The sequence below is a fragment of the Galeopterus variegatus genome, unplaced genomic scaffold (assembly GCF_000696425.1).
Source record: "Galeopterus variegatus unplaced genomic scaffold, G_variegatus-3.0.2 Scaffold644, whole genome shotgun sequence".
Classification (NCBI taxonomy): domain Eukaryota; kingdom Metazoa; phylum Chordata; class Mammalia; order Dermoptera; family Cynocephalidae; genus Galeopterus; species Galeopterus variegatus.
The window spans coordinates 325,321-338,945 of record NW_007726755.1 but is presented as its reverse complement, the minus strand read 5'-3'; positions in this window follow the sequence as shown (position 1 = coordinate 338,945).

Below are 13,625 nucleotides of genomic sequence, written 5' to 3'. Positions count from 1 at the left end.
ACAAAAAAAAAGGAAAAAAGAATTTAAAATAATGAGGAAAACATAAGAGAGATAGCAGACAATCTCAAGCACTCTAACATGTGACTTGTGGATATTCCTGAAGGACAGGAGAAGGGAAAAGGTATTGAAAACCTACTCAAGGAAAAAGTAACAGAAAAGTTCCCAGGTGTAGGGCGAGATAAAGACCTTCAGATCCAGGAAGCTCAAAGGTCCCCAAACAGATTCAACCCAAAAAGATACCCCTCCTTACATATTATAGTTAAATTCACAAAGCTCAAAGACAAAGAGAGAATTCTACAAGCAGCAAGAGAAAAGCGTCAGGTCACTTATAGTTGAACCCCCATCAAACTAACAGCAGACTTCTCAACTGAAACCCTACAGGCCAGAAGAAAGTGGAATGATATATTCAAAATACTAAAATAAAACATATGCCAGCCAAGAATTCTTCACCCAGCAAGGCTCTCCTTCAGAAATGAGGGAGAAAGTGTATTTTCCAGACAGACAAGTTGTGGGAGTTCACCACCACACGACAAGCCCTGCAAGAAATTCTCAAGGGAGTCATTCATCTGGATTCTGAATAATGGTGACCATGATCACAAATACACAAGAAAGAGCAAAACCCACAGTTGAAACAAAAATGCCAGCAAGAAAGAGAAAGAAGCTAAACCATTTCACACTAAATCCCCAAGTCACATTGAAGAAGAGAAATAATAGGGGAAATAATTATCAAAAGATATTTAAACCACACAAATAGCAATTAAATGACAGGAATTAAAAACACTTCTTGATAACTACTCTAAATGTGAATGGACTAAACTCCCCATTCAAAAGACACAGAATAACTGACTGGAATAAAAGATAGACCCAGACATATGCCGTCTTCAAGAGACACACCTCACCTGTAAAGACACTCATAGACTAAAAGTGAAGGGATGGAAAAAGATATATCATGCAAATGGAAACCAAAAAGGAGCAGGAGTAGCTATTCTTATATCAGATAAAATAGACTTTAAATTAAAAAAAAAAAAACCTTAAAAAAAAAGAAGGCCATTTTCTAATGATAAAGGGAACTATCCAGCTGGAAGACATAACAATCATAAACATGTATGCACCCAATACTGGAGCACCCAGATATATCAGGCAAATACTCTTAGACTTAAAGAAGGAGATAGGTCCTAATACATTAACAGTGGGTGATCTGAACTTCTCTCTCTGAGGATGGGACAGGACTTCCAGGCAACAAGTCAACAAAGAGACCCTGGATTTAATCTGCATCCTAGACCAACTGGACATGGCAGATATATACGGAGCATTTCACCCAACAGCTAAGAAATACACTTTCTTCTCATCAGCTCATGGTACATTCTCCAGGATAGACCACATATAGGTCACAAATCTAGTCTCAGCAAATTTTAAAAAAAAATTTGAAATAATTCTAACAATCTTTTCAGACCACAATGGACTAAAACTGGAGATAAGATAATCAGCAAATCCCTGGAAGATATACAAATACATGGAAAATAAATAATAGGCCCCTGAATGACCTATAGGTCCAAGAAGAAATTAAACAGGAAATCAAAAAAATTCTAGAAACTAATAAAAATAAAGATACATTAAACCAAACTTGTGGGATAATGCAAAAGTATTACCAAGAGGGAAATTTATTGCAGTAAATGATTATATCAAAAAAATGGAAAGACTCCAAATAAACGACCTAATGCTATGCCTCAAGAACTTGAAAAACAACAACAATCCAAACCTAAAGGCAGTAGATGGAAAGAAATAATTAAGATCAGAGCAGAACTAAATGAAATAGAGACCCCCAAAATAATAGTAAAGATTAACAAAACTAAGAGTTGGTTTTTCGAGAAGATAAACAAAATAGACAGACCATTAGCTAGATTAACAAAAAAAGAAGAGAAGACCCAAATAACGAAAATCAGAAATGAAAAGGGAGACATTACAACTGACACCGCAGAAATACTAAGAATCATTAGAGACTATTATAAACAACTGTATAACAACAAATTTGAAAATCTGGAAGATGTTGATAAGTTTCTAGACATACATAAATTGCCAAGACTGAAACAAGAAGAGATAGAAAACCTGAACAGACCAATAACAAGCAAGGAGATTGAAACAGTAATTAGCAATCTTCCAACAAAGAAAAGCCTGGGTCCGGAGTGCTTTGCAGCTGAATTCTGTCAAACTTTTAAAGAGAAGTTAATACTAATTCTCATGAAACTGTTCCAAACAATTGAAACAGACTCTACTCTCCCAAACTCATTCTAAGACGCCAACATAATTCTGATACCAAAACCAGATAAAAACACACACACAAAAGAAAATTACAGGCCAAAATCCTTGACCAACCTAGATGCTAAAATCCTCAACAAAATATTAGCAATTAGAATATAGCAACATATTAAGAAATATATACACTGTGATCAAGTGGGATTCATCCCAGGGATACAAGGATGGTTCAACATACAAAAGTCAATAAATGTGATACATCACATCAACAAGTTCAAGGACAAAGACCATATGATTATCTCAATAGATGCTGAAAAGGCATTTGACAAAATTCAACATTCCTTCATGATAAAGACTCTCAACCAATTAGGTATGGAAGTAAAATATCTTAACACAATAAAAGCCATTTATGACAAGCCCACTGCCAGTATTACTCTGAATGGGGAAAAATTGAAGGCCTTCTCATTAAGGAAAGGAACAAGACGAGGATGTCCATGCTCACCACTTCTATTCAACATAGTGGTGGAGGCACTAGCAAGAGCAATCAGGAAAGAGAAGGAAAGAAAGGAAATCCATATTGGAGAAGAGGAGGTCAAACTTTCCCTATTTGCAGATGACACGATACTATATATAGAAAAACCTAAAGAGTCTATCAAAAAGCTCCTAGAGTTGTTTAATAACTTCAGTAACATAGCAGGATACAAAATAAATGCCCCCAAATCAGTAGCATTTATATACTCAAATAATGAATTAACAGAAAGAGAAATAAATAAAGTAAGCCCATTTATAATTGTCACCAAAAAAATATGATATGTAGGGATCAATTTAACCAAGGAGTTTAAAGACCTCTACAATGAGAATTACAAACCACTTCTGAAAGAAATTAAAAAGACACAAAAAGATGGAAAGATATTCTATGCTCTTGGACTGGAAGAATTAACATTGCGAAAATGTCTATCCTACCCAAAGTAATCTACATATTCTATGCAATCCCCATCAAAATACCAAAGACATTCTTCACAGAAATGGAAAAAGCAATCTTACCTTTCGTATGGAAAAAGAAAAGACCCAAAGAGCCAAAGGAATCACGAAAAAAAAAAAAAAAAAAAAAAAAAGCTGGAGGCATAACTCCACCTGACTTCAAATTATACTACAAAGTTGTTGTAACCAAAACGGCAAGGTACTGGTATAAAAATAGACATTCAGACCAGTGGAGTAAAATAGAGCACCCAGAAATCACTCCTCAGGCTTATAGCCATCTGATATTGGACAAAGGTAACAAAAATCTACATTGGGGAGAAGTTTGCCTTTTCAACAAGTGCTGCTGGGAAAACTGGATGTCTATATGCAGAAGAATGAAACTAGATATGCATCTCTCACCATACACTAAAATCAACTCAAAATGGATTAAAGACCTAGGTATAAGACCTGAAACTGTAAAGTTACTAAGGGAAAATATAGGTGAAACACTTCAGCTGTTAGGTCTGGGCACAGGCTTTATGAACATGAGCCCAAAAGCACAAGCAGCAAAAGAAAAAATAAACAAATGGTACTATATCAAACTAAAAAGTTTCTGCACAGCAAAAGAAACAATCAGCAGAGTGAAAAGACAACCTACAGAGTGCGAGAAAATTTTTGACAACTATGCATCCGACAAGGGGCTAATATCCAGAATATACACAGAACTCAAGCAATTATACAGTCAAAATATAAATGACCAAACTAAAAAATGGGCAAAGGAGCTAAATAGACAATTTTCAAAGGAAGACATACAAACGGCCAACATATACATGAAAAAAATGCTCAATATTACTAGTCATCAGTGAAATGCAAGTTAAAACCACACTGAGATATCACCTCACTCCAGTTAGACTGGCTATGATCAAAAAGACAGTGAATAACAAATGCTGACAAGGGTGTGGAAAGAAGGGAACACTACTGCACTGCTGTTAAGAATGTAAATTAGTACAACCACTTTGGAAAACCATTTGGAGGTTTCTCAAACAACTACAGATAGATCTTCCATATGATCCAGCAATCCTTCTTCTAGGTATATATCCATAGGAATGGAAATCATCATGTCAAAGAGATATCTGCACTCCCATGTTTATTGCAGCTCTGTTTATAATAGCCAAGATATGGAACCAACTTAAATGTCCATTAATAGATGATTGGATAAGGAAACTGTGTTATATATATATACACTATGGAATACTACTCTGCCATAAAAAAGAATGAAATACTCCCATTTGCAACAACATGGATGAGCTTGGAGGAACTCATGTTGAGTGAAACAAGCAAAACACAGAGGGATAAATACCTCATGTGTTCACTCATATGGGGGAGCTAAGAGAGAAAGGAAGGCAAGAAAGAAAGAACACAGTAGTCCCATGATCCAACAGAAGGAGGGAATATTCCTAGGTCTACAAATTGAAGTTGAGGGGAGAGGGTAAGGGGGAAGGAGGTTGGGGGATAATCGGAAGGGGACAAAGGGTACAAAAGCAATTTCTGGTAATGGGTATGTCCCCAATGTGAATCTGGCCCCCACATCACGGGCAGGAGGGGGGACAATCAGCTTTGTATCTCACGAATATTTGAAATAAATTTTAAATAACTAAAACCAGAACTACTATATGATCCAGCTATCACAATTCTGGGTACATACCCAAAGGAATGGAAATCATCATGTCAAAATGATACCTGTACTCTGGCGTTCATCACAGCTCTATTTACAGAAGCCAATATATGGAACCAACATAAATGTCCATCGATGGACAATTAGTTGAGGAAAATTTGGCATATATACACAATGAAATACTACTCTGCCATAGAAAGAATGAAATTTTGCTATTTGCAGCAACATAGATGAGCTTGGAGAAAACTATGTTAAGTGAAACAAGCCAGGCACAGAGAGAGAAATACCACATATCATCCCTCATAATTGGCAGCTAAAAAATGTAAGCAAATAAATAAAAAGGAAAGAAACAAAGATACATCAGTAACAATAATACTTTGAACTTTCAAAAGGGGAAGACAGAACTGTGGCTATCAGAGGAGGGAAAGGGGGGGCATTTAGTGAAGAATTAGTAAAGGGTCACAAAGAATGATTATGATTTGCGATGATGAATATACTAATTATCCTCATTTGATCAGCATATATTGTACATAGGTATTGATATTCAACTCTGCACCCCATAAATATGTATACTCAATTATGTTTCAAAAATAATAACAATTTCCCCCCCTTTGCTTAAGCTGATTAGAATAGACCCTTATTACAACCAGAAGGATTGTAACCACAATTTATAAAATACTGTTAGCTCTAATACCATATAATGTAGGTACTTACAAATGACTGAATGGAAAAATGAAAATATATGGATAAGTGAAGCAATTTGTCCAACATCATATAATGGTTCATTCTAAAACTAAGACAAGAAGCTTGTTTTCCTAACTTCCAGTACAATGCTGTCTCCTCTTGACTGTAAAATTATTAGGTAAAAATGAACATAGGCATGAGATCAATGCTACGTTTTGAATAAAATCCACCCATGTGTACTGAAATAATCAAGAAAGCAATACAAATTATTCGGAAGAAAATTTACATTATACTTTAAATCTGGCATTTTCTTCACCTAGAAAATTTCTACTTTTGTCAAAAAATATCTTTCTGGAGAGAACAGAACTGTGGTTACTAGAGGTGGAAAGGGGGAGTGGGGGTTAGGGAGAAATTGGTTAATGGACACAAAGAGTGATTAGGTTTTGTAATGATGAATATGCTAATTATCCGGATTTGATCACCACACACTGTACACAAATGCTGATAGTCTGTCCCCCACAAATATTTGTAGTCGATTATGTTTTGTTTCAATAAAAAGGTTTATCTTTCAAAAAATTCTACTGTCAAGCAATTGTTTCCTTCTTTGAAATGGCTTTGTAACCTATTCAGTGTATCACTCTTTCACTTCTAACCTGGAGCAGATGGCTCAATCAATATTCCACATGTCAAAGAAAAGGTAATACCTGCCACTGTGGTAAGGCCCAGCAGTTTGCTTTCCCAGTCACTACTTGCTCAGTGAGACACTTATCTGATTACTTACAATTTTCACTGTTTCAGTAGTATTCTTAAGAAAATTCTCAGTGTAGAATGACTCATATATAGCCAAGAGTTCTGAGTACAGAATATGTAGGAGAACATAAATATGTAGGAGAATATGGGGGAAGAAAAAATATTGGTTTTATAGTTGGTTTTGATTCACAGTGCAGTGAACTTATTCTTAATATGTCAATGTATAGCAAGTATTCTTTTTTTAAAAAGCTCATATTTCAGTGATTATCCACTGTGTCTCTATGTTGGCTCTTTAAAAATCTCCCTATACAGTCTATAATGATAATGCAAATTAAGATGCAACAGAAATGATATGTAACACTAGCAATTTGCAGAAGGTAGGAGTTGCGGGAGAAAATCTGATTTAGATCAGACTCTTGCTTTCAAAGAGATCACATTCTATTAGATGTACAGCCACATTGACAAATGAAAATAATTGTTAATACATATTTGAGTCCATAAATTATATTATATGGTCCTAAATTGCCATCTGTAAATGGGGGTGTTGGACTCGAAAAGTAGTTTTCAAATTATTATTCAGATCCATAGATACATGTGTTGATTGAAAATGTGATAGGGTCATGGAAAGCAGTTTGGAGAAATTGAGTCATTTGGGCTCTAATAGAAAGCTGGATATAAGAAATCCTATGGTTGGTACACGGAAGTACAGGCACACTCTGAGAATATGAAGTTAGTTTCATACAGAGTATAAGAAAATGAAAAACAATGAATGAGAGACAACACTGAAAACATATGGGACTGGCATGGTCACACCAGCCCATGGAAGATTATTTGGGAACCATTTCATCCAGACTGGAGGTGTTAAATTCCACCTAGATGCTTATGACTCTTAAATCTAAATCAGAACTGTATTATGTCTCCAGTTCTATCCTCTTCCCTAATTCCAGACTCATCTAGCCAATTGCTCCATAATCATCTCCATTTGGATGTCTAATAAGTTATTTCAGTGAAACATGTCCAAAAATTAAGAGCCTGTTCTTCGCTCAGTCTCTCCTACCTTGGTGAATAGCACCTCTAGGCATCCAATTGCTCAAATAAAAATCCTATGAGTGACGTGTGATATCCTTATCCCCCACATGAAATCCATCATTGACTCATGTAAGCTCTACCTTTAAATTATACCCTAAATCCATTCATTTCTCACCACTTCCAAAATGACCATCTCTCAAATGACTACAGTAATAACATGACACATTTCCTTGTTTCCAATCTCACATCTTGCATAGACTGGATTTTTGTGAGAAGCATTTTTACCTCCATCCTCCTCAACTCCATGAGGAACATATACTTCCCACCCTGTATGAATTATTTGGCCCATAAGAAATTAATAGATATGACACAAGTAGAGTCTTGAAATGTGTATTTGGGCTTGTCCTCTCGTGCTTCTGCTATTTCCATGAGGGAAACATGCTGTGAATAGCTGCTGCTTCAAAGAAGATGAGAGACAAGGAGGAGACTTCGGTACAACTTATAGCCAACCTACAGATGTTTAAGAAAGACATAATGCTAAATATTGTATCACTCTGAGTTTGGGCATGGTTTGTTTCTCAGCATTATTGTCAGTGGCTGATTGATATACACCCCAACATTCTTTTAACCACACAGCCACCCATAGCACTCCCTTTTTCTCAATTTTATAATAATTGCAAGCATGCTTAAAATAAAATTCAATGCCTATACCATCATCTCCAAGGTCCTACATGACTCTGGTTCCTGTCTATCTCTTGCTCACTCAATGTCAGTTACATGGATTATACAAAGTAGTCTCCCACCTAAGGTCATTTACAGTTGCAGTTCCCTCTGTCTTGCACACTTTTTCCAGAGATATTCACATGGTTTACTCTTTTATCACATTCAAATATTACCTGTTTAGACATTTTACCTGAATAACAAATTGGAATATTTCCCAACTAACACTTTATAGAACTGCTTGTCTATCCATTTACTCTGCTTTATTTCTCCCCCCTAGCACTTAACATTGTTTTAAAATAGGTATTTGGTTGCTAGTTAATTTTAGGTCTTCCCAATCTTAAAAAAGCTCCCTGAGAAGTTGTCCTGTCTTGTTCACTGTCATATCTCCAGTGTCTAGAAACTGCCTGGCAAATAGCCGTCACTCAATAAACATCTGCCGAATAGGAAAGAAGGAACGGAAGATTTGTAGGGTATATGCATATTAATAAGAAGACATTATATTTAATCACAACAACTAAAAAATCACTATGATTGTTTGCATGAAGGCCTCTGGATAAGGGCAGTACTAATGAAAAGGACAGACCTATGAGATATTTCAGAGGTGGAATCATGAAATTTACAGGTTGATTGAATGGCATAATCATGCAACAAGTTGAAATAAAATAGAACTACAAGGAGTCAAGTTAAGAAACATGCAAGGGTAATTATATATTCATACATGAACTCACTTTAGCAAATGTACCTCAATACCAACTCTGTGTCATATATTGTGCTAGGTCTTGGGAGCACGAAGATAAATCAGATGTAGTCCTTTCTAAAAGTTGTTAACCGCTTATATAAGGAAGCAGAATTTCAATAAGTTGTGCTGAGTGCTATGATAGATATTTGCACAGGGGGGCAACACACTTCCATGTACAAAAATGCAGATTGTAGACACAGGAAAAGAAGCAAGTTTGCAAGAAAATATGAGTTTAGCTCTAATTATGGTGGATTGAGACTTAAAATGAAGATGCCCAACAGATCACATTATCTGAAATTTGAGGGGAAGTTTTTTGTAGGCTATATGGAGTCATCAGAGCCATAAAGAATGAAGTGATTGATTTGGTAGAGACCATCTGGGGAGAGTACTTAGAACAAAAGAATAGTGACCTGAGAACAGAATCCTGGATGGGCCTGCCCGGTGGCGCACTGGATAGTGCGCCGCTTGGGAGGTGCGGTGGCACTCCCGCCCGAGGGTTCGGATCCCACGTACAGACCGGTTCCCGCTCACTGGCTGAGCGAGGTGCGGGAGCAACGCCGAGGGTTGCGATCCCGTTGCCGGTCCCCGGTCCGGTACGGGGGCAACACTGATGGTTGCGATCCGTTGCCGGACATGGAAAAAGACAAAAGACAAAAAAACAAAACAACAACAACAACAAAAAAAAGAACAGAATCCTGGGAGGCTCAATAGTTAGAAGATAAGCAGAGAAAACTTGGACTATGAAGAAGATTAGTCAGAAGTTGTCAGATGGGAAAGGAAATAGGAGAGGGAAATTTGACTGGATTCAAAGAAAAAAGCAGTTTCAAGTAGGAAGAGATTGTTAAGTTTGGAAGGTATCTTCCAGGAGGTCACTCAATTTGTAGTTAAACTAAGATAATTAGCAATCTATCCACCCATTCAACAAGTATTTACTAAGCACCTACAACAAAGATTCAAGTATAAGTACTATGTTCAAACAGGATATGGTTGGGAGCAAAGAAGAAATGCAGAAGCTATTGTATTAATCATGCAGTAGGAACCACCTTGGTCCCTAGTGGCCTGTCCAGTGGCAGAGGACACCATCATCTCTTGCCATTGATGTAAGCAATAACCATTTTCTTGGGGGAACCCCATATTGGGAGATGCAGCTGCATACCCATCCCCCACCCAAGAAGCAGCCACACTTGAGCCCCTTGGGGAAAGGAGCCACCACCTCTTCCATCTTCTACACCAGCCACAATCCCAGAGCTGTGGACCCCCAAAACTGTTAGAAATAAAAAAAAAAAATTCTGCAAAGTTGTAGGACACAAAATCAACATACAAAAATCAGTAGCATTTTTAAACACTAACAGTGAACTATCCTAAAAAAATCAAGAAAACAATCTCACTTGTAAGAGATAAAAATAAATAAAATACTTAGAAATAAAAATAAATCTAACCATGGAGGTGAAATATCTGTACACTGAAAACTATAAAACATCAGTGAAAGAAGTTGATGAAGATACAAACAAATGGAAAGATATCCTGTGTTCATGGATTACAATTATTAATATTGTTAATATTATTATTGGTATAATTAATATTGTCCATACTACCCAAATAAATCTATAGATTCAATACAATCCTTCTCAAAATACAATGGTAATTTTCACAGAAATAGAATGGACAATTCTAAAATTTGCATAGAAAAAGATGGAAAGATATTCCATGCTCTTGGATTAGAAGAATTAACATTGTGAAAATGTCTATGCTGCCCAAAGCGATCTACAGATTCAATGCAATCCCCTTCAAAACACCAATGTCATTCTTCACAGAAATGGAAAAGAAGAATCTAAATGTTCATATGGAACAAAAAAAGAACCTGAATAGCCAAAGTAAACCTGAGCAAAAAGAATAATGACAGAGACATAACACTACCTGACTTCAAATTGTACTACAAAGCTATAGTAACCAAAGCAGCATGGTACTGGCATAAAAATAGACACTCAGACCAGTGGAGTAGAATTGAGAACCCAGAAATCACCCCTCAGGCTTATAGACATCTGATATTGGACAAAGGCAATAAAAATCTACATTAGGGAAAAGGCTGCCTATTCAATAATTGGTGCTGGAAAAATTGGATATCCACATGCAGAAGAATGAAATTAGATATGCACCTCTCACTATATACTAAAATCAACTCAAAATGGGTTCAAGACAAGTATAAGAACTGGAACTGTAAAATTACTAAGGGAAAATATAGGTGAAACACTTCAGCAACTAGGTCTGGGCACAGACTTTATGAACATGAGCTCGAAGCACAGCAGCAAAATAAAAAATAAACAAACGGGACTACATCAAACTGAAAAGCTTCTGCACAGCAAAGGAAACAGTCAACAGAGTGAACCTACAACCTACAGAGTGGGAGAAAATTTTTGCTAACTATGTATCCAACAAGAGATTAATATACATAATATACAAGGAACTCAAGCAATTACACAATAAAAAAAAACAACTTAAAAAAATGGACAAAGGAGCTAAAGAGAAATTTTTCAAAGGAAGACATACAAATGGCCAATGGGCACATGAAAAACTGCTCAATATTCCTAGTCATCAGCGAAATGCAAATTAAAACCACATTGAGATATCACCCCAGCACAGTTCGACTGGCTATAATGAAAAAGACAGTGAATAACAAATACTGCTCAGGGTGTGGAGAGAAGGGAAGACTACTGCATTGTTGGTGGGACTGTAAATTAGTACAACCACTATGAAAAACAGTATGGAGGTTTCTCAAACAACTACAGATAGATCTTCCATATGATCCAGCAATACCACTTCTGGGTATATACCCAGATGAATAGATCATCATGTTGAAGGGATACCTGTACTCCCATGTTCACTGCAGCTCAGTTTACAGTTTCCAAGATATGGAACCAACCTAAATGTCCATCAATGGATGATTGAATAAGGAAACTGAGGTATATATACACCATGGAATACTACTCTGCCATAAAGAAGAATGAAATTCTATCATTTGCAACAACACTGATGAGCCTGGAGAAACTTATGTTGAGTGAAATAAGCAAAGCACAGAGGGATAAATATCGCATGTGCCCACTCATATGTGGGAGCTAAGAGAGAAAGAAGGAAGGAAAAAAAGACCACAGTAGTGCGTTGGACTTGCAGAGGGAAAGAGCATTCTTTGGGTTATAACGTGGAGTGGGGGGGAAGGGGGAGGCGAAGGGAGGTTGGGGATAATTGGGTAGGGGATACTGGGTACAAATGCAAGTTCTGGTAGTGGGTATGCTGCCAGTATGAAGTTCTCCCTCATGTCATGGGCTAGAAGGGTGACAATTAGCTTTGTATCTCATGAATATTCATAATAAATAAATAAATAAATAAATGCATATAATTAAAATTTTGATGATTTGTTTGAATAAATTAGAGAATCCTATGAGAATATCCCCCAAGCAGGTCTTTTCTAGACTGGGGTATCAGGGAAGTCCTGCAGTGGACTGAATGTTTATGTCCCTCTAATTCATATATTGATATCCTAACCCCCAAGGTAACGATATGAGTATGTGGGGCCTTTGGGACATCACTAGGTCATGAAAGCACAACCATCTATGAGGTCATCTACGAGGCAGGTGCTATATATGAGGAAGTGGGCTCTCACCAGATACCAAATCTGCCAGTACCTTGATTTTCGACTCCCCAGGCTCCAGAACTGTGAGAAATAAATGTCTGGCATTTTCTTATAGCAGACGCAATGGACTATGACACCTCCCTAAGAAAGTTGCATTAAAGTTGATGACTGATGAATAAGTTAAGATTTAGCAAGGCAAAAGTGGGTTGGTGGGGAGTGAGAGGAGCATTTTAAGCATATTAAATAGCATGTGCAAAGGTCCTGAGGCAAGAAATAGCTCAAATGTGATCAAATAACTCAGAGAATCCAGTGATGTGTTTGGAGAGAAAAAAAGGAGCAAGGATATGAGTGGAACAAGATGGGGCCAGCCGTGCCTGACTATGCAAGGTCTGGCCTTGTGTATTAAGCATGTTTCACTGAATTTTAAAGGCAATGGGGAATCTCTTAGAGTTTTACAAAGGGGACTGTTTATCATCTGATTGGTGTTTTAAATTTTCACTCTGGTTACAGTGTATAGAATGGATTTTCAGCTTCCCTTGTATAAAACAGAGGCGTGGAGGAATAGCTACTGCTTTGAGTCACTGACCCCATTTTTTAAATAACAAAATAAGAAATCAAACAACAGAATACCCATCATGCTAATGATCTCAAGGGATTATGCCTCTCTCCTAAAGTTTAACTGTACTTTCTGGAAATCTGTTTCTAAAGAGGTCGATGCAGGTAGAGGAATATGTCAAAGTTAATTCCCAGGCTTCTGGCATGAGTAAGTTGGGAGTGGCAGGGAAGGAGAGGCCCTTTACTGAAATAGGCAAGACTGGGAGAAATAGGTTTTAAGGAGAAATCAGTTTCGGAGCTGCATATATGAGTTTGTAGCTTATCTGAGAGGTATGGGCTGGAAATAATAGCATCCAAGACAGATGAAGTAAATTCTTATATATGCAGTTTAGCTCCTGAAACAGTCTTGTGCTTTATTAACAAAAGACTAGCACATTGTCAATCCAACCATCTTTTTTGACAACTTTGCTCTTATTTCATGGACTTGAACCCAGGCATCAAATTACTTAACCTCATGGGAGCCTCAGCCTGGCATACGACAAATTATAATACAATTGTTGAAAGCAGGAGCATATTTGGGTTTCAGTCTCAGCTGTACCACTTATTAATTATATGACATTTAAGTCATT